The sequence below is a fragment of the Etheostoma spectabile genome, chromosome 24 (genome assembly GCF_008692095.1).
Source record: "Etheostoma spectabile isolate EspeVRDwgs_2016 chromosome 24, UIUC_Espe_1.0, whole genome shotgun sequence".
Classification (NCBI taxonomy): domain Eukaryota; kingdom Metazoa; phylum Chordata; class Actinopteri; order Perciformes; family Percidae; genus Etheostoma; species Etheostoma spectabile.
The window spans coordinates 7,128,299-7,132,493 of record NC_045756.1 but is presented as its reverse complement, the minus strand read 5'-3'; the positions used below and the strand labels follow the sequence as shown (position 1 = coordinate 7,132,493).

Genomic DNA, 4,195 nt, shown 5'->3' with positions numbered 1-4,195 from the left:
TCCAACCTTGAACCGTATCTTCACAGGGTAAATATTAAAGCCTGTCGCCACGTGACAAAGCCAATATTGGACGATTCTGCAAAACACAACATTAAGTCCAACGCCAATGATTTAACATTCTTGCTATCCGCAGTATCCGTGCATGGTTACTACCAGTGTTTTAAAAAGCAATTAGTTACAGTTACAAGTTACTTCTTCCAAAAGTAACCCTCCCCCTACACCCCTCTTTAACAGAACATAAAATCCATGTGCACGTTCAATTATTTATGATAAATTTGAATAATATGATGAAATGGACACTTAATACAATACATTATAAACAGAGACTGTTCACACATCTAAAGTGTTTTAATGTTGCTGTGGGACAAAGTGACTATCCTCCAATCAGATGGCATGTATGTAGATATTATGTCTAGTGGATCTATACAAATAACAACATAGATGTTTTAGAACTTTTGATAGTTATTGCCCCTCAACGGGCAGCAACTGGGCAAAATGAAATAATGCTTGTTAAGCACTATAGTAAAAATAAAAAACAAATATAAACACTCTTTGTATTGCAAATAACATAAGTGGCCAGATGGTTATACTTTTGCCCTCGTGTGGGTGTCGAGTCGGCGTGTGTGTGTGTGAGTGCGTGTGTGTGTGTGTGTGTGTGGGGGGGGTGATAGAGCAAGGGAGAAGTGAGAGAGTGACAGCGATTAGCTTTGGAGCGAAGTAGCCATTCTAGAGTCATTTAGTGAGATAAACAAAGTGCCCCCCCCCCCCCCCCGTGTTTTCTGACCACAGTGGGAAATCTTTAGCAGGAAAAGTCCCCCCCCCCCCATATTATAACGCCATACCTGTCTCTCGTTGACTGACTCGCTTGTGTTGTTTGTTGTGTCCGACTATGCGTACTTATGAACACCCGCCCAACTCCAGCGTCTGATTGGCTTACCATGAAATTTTATTCTACATCAGCCAATCGTCAGCGTTTATGCGATTGTCTTGTGCACGGCCCTCTAACCAAGGAAGATAAAAAGTCTTTGCTTCTCGGCTCAGAGACCAAGTTGGTCTGATGAAAAAAAACAGCTTTGATTATAGTAACGCGCCGCATTTTTCGGCAGTAACGGTAACAGAGTTAAGATTTTTAAAATTGTATTTATATAGCGCCAAATCACAACAACTTTTAGTTATCTCATTGCCGCTTTTTATAAAAGAGCAGGTGACTCCAACCACAGCTCCAGAGCCAGAAACACCTGCAGGAAGCGATGGGAGGAGAGAGGAGATGGGCGAGAGAGCACAAGACTCGGGGAAAGGGAAGAAGTTGAGTTAGTAACATGAATTAATGGGATGAGGTTGCATACAGATGGAGAGAAGGAGGAGGATGTTATTAAGATGGGGAGAGTAATCAATTAGATTACTCGTTACTGAAAAAGTTACGCGGAGTAACGCCGTTATTCCCATCCCTGGTTACTCCCCAATGATTAAAGTTAACTAAAGACCTAAGGGACAATTGTTTGTTTCAAATAAAATGTGGAACACAAAGTTGAAGGCTGCGATGTGGATTCATTATTTTAATATTTGTGCTCTACACAGGTTGTCAACAGCAGCGAGCGGCGCTATCGCTCTGCTATCTGGGGTCCAACCTGCGACAGCTATGACAAAGTAATTGACAACTACTGGATCCCTGAGTTGCACGTGGGGGACTGGCTTCTCGTCGACAACATGGGAGCTTATACCATCTGTTTATGCACCGACTTCAATGGCTTTGAAAGAGCACACGTTTACACTGTTGTGACAGCTGAGACATGGCACGCCTTAAACCTTTCTCAAACCTTCGGCATGCGTAAATGATCTGGAAACTCTTCTGTTAGATATATATCTTCTACACGTCCGAACGAAACATGGGCATTTGACGTCTATCTTCAATTGGTCAGTTTCACAGGCCTATTGCAAATATGTTGAAATCATTTTACTGCACCCGCAATCCACCATAGGATAATTTTCTTCCAATTTAAAATGACACTTGTGATTGATTGTGTACGTGTATTGTTTGAAAGTGTTTTAAATTAGGGACATTTAGGGCCAGATCCAGTTCTGAGGGCTATACTTTCCTGTGTCTTCCAATGCCAATACTGAGTCTGGTTCAAAACCTTATACTACAATTAACTGTTCACGCATTAATCCTCTCTAAATCCAATTAAACTTTTAATTACATAATATAATGGGTAAACAAATAGAATTTAATGGTGAAAACCTAAGGAAATCAGATTCTATGTAATAAAAAACATTCTTTAAAAAAAAAAAAAGTAATACATTGTTTGCTAACTAGCTAAAAACTGTTAGCTTGTAGCTATTCCTTAACAGAATATTGCATTGTTTGTCAGCTAGCTAAACTACACAGTTAGCTTGTAGCTATTCCTTGACAGAACATTGTATTGTTTACTAGCTAGCTGCCAATCAGAAGGTGGGGGTTTGATCCCCGGCCCTGCAGTTGTTGTTTTTCTTTTAAATAGGATTTTATATTTTTCTGAATGTGTTTTAAAAAAAATACACAATCTTTATCTCCTATGGTTTTGTTGTGAGGGTCTAATGTAAACATTAGGGATATCCTATCCTTACTTATTTGGGCAGATCCTGATCTGAGGCGTCTAATTTCCAATGTCTTCCAATACCAATACTGAGTCCGGTTCAATACTTATATTTACCTAAATGTTGATTGAAGGGCGAGTACGCGTTATCATGTCATTCTGTAGCTGTCTAGTAGTGTGCCTTATGTATTTAAATCCAAACATTCACAATTTTGCAAATCCAAAAAAGAGCCAACGCAGCAGCTAAGCCTAAAAATACCAAAGAAGGCTTGATCTATTGGATAAAGCGCTTGCTCAGATTAAAACACTACACAAGATACACAAAAAGAAAAGCTAAGCTAAACATCTATTCATCCTATTCCACTTGAATGTCTACTGCCCTGCCTTTTTCTGTTTTTATTGTTGTATAGTAGTTTTTGCCGTTTGAAACAAAAAAATCTAATGTATGTGTGGCATCCTTGAGTGCCGAAAGGGCGCCTTTAAATAAAATGTAATATTACTATTATTATTATTTTAATCCACATTGATAGGTTGATAAATTACTAAAAACAACAAGAAAGAAATTAAAAGCATTTGAAATGTATCCCACTCTTCCACAGAGGCATATTGATCTATTGTCAACAGTTGGAGTCACAGTACAGTTTACAGTTCCATTGTGAATAGCACCAACAGCATCTACAGCGCAATGGTTTCATGTACTGCATGTCATATACTGCTCTTTCTTACATTAAATAACTTTCATCATTCATATTGTTGACTCTGGTATCTGTGTTGTTTTGTAAAAGTATTTTAAGTATGAGCCGAGAGACATATTATACCTACACTCTGTCTCTACTGATTGGGAATGATTGAAGCTCACTTCAAGCTCAGTTGGAGGCAGCGCGGTAACGCTCAGCATCACCGAGAAAAAGCTTCTAATAACCTTCACTGGTCTCAGTTGAAAACAACGGCGTCACATTGTCCATTTCTCGTAGTGTCTATGGGTAAAATCGACTTCGTAAAAGGAAGCCAACTGCAATTTAACTCAACAGAATACTTTTAAAATGCTTTTATTTTGAAAGCCGGAGGGATGTAGCGGTTGTGTATGTGTTTCCGAGTCGCAGCGATGCTTTCCGACAAAACAAAATTAGCATATAACGTGTTTGTCGGCTTTAGCTGAGCGTGAATAAGAAGTTCAGTTTAGTCGCCTTTAACTATGATAGGTGAATGTCCAGAGTCCAGCAGACGATGAAGCAGCAGAAGGACGCAAGTTGGTTTTCTTTCGCCTTCTGGGAACATATTATCATACGGATTGCCAAGCAACGGGAACGCTGGCGAGATTGACGCCGCTCCATCTGGCTTGTTTGTTTTCGGTTAATTAGCTTTTTCTTTTGCTTTTTCTTCACGAAAACGTCGGTTGATGTTCATCCTTAGTTGAAGTTACATGTTGCGACGCATTTTTGTCTTTTCTCCACCGTATTTTGTTCTCATAAGGGGCTGGAGTCTGACATGACAAGGACCGTTGAGTGAACGCTGGCACAACTTGCTACCGCTGCTCGCCGGTAACTTCTTATTCTCTTAGACTTACCAGACTCTTTATGAGAGCTTTATGACCTTATCGGACAGTGTAACTGCCTTCATTG

At 39.7% G+C, this 4,195-nt stretch overlaps 1 protein-coding gene and 1 pseudogene across 1 annotated transcript in view; both read left to right on the top strand.

Moving 5' to 3' along the window:
* The window catches only part of LOC116674235 (ornithine decarboxylase-like), a 4,935-nt pseudogene extending 1,614 nt beyond the window's left edge, over nucleotides 1–3,321 (top strand).
* Nucleotides 1–4,195, top strand: part of LOC116674034 (gastrula zinc finger protein XlCGF57.1) — a 138,681-nt gene that overhangs the window by 109,875 nt on the left and 24,611 nt on the right. The gene's annotated exons all lie outside the window — the stretch shown is intronic.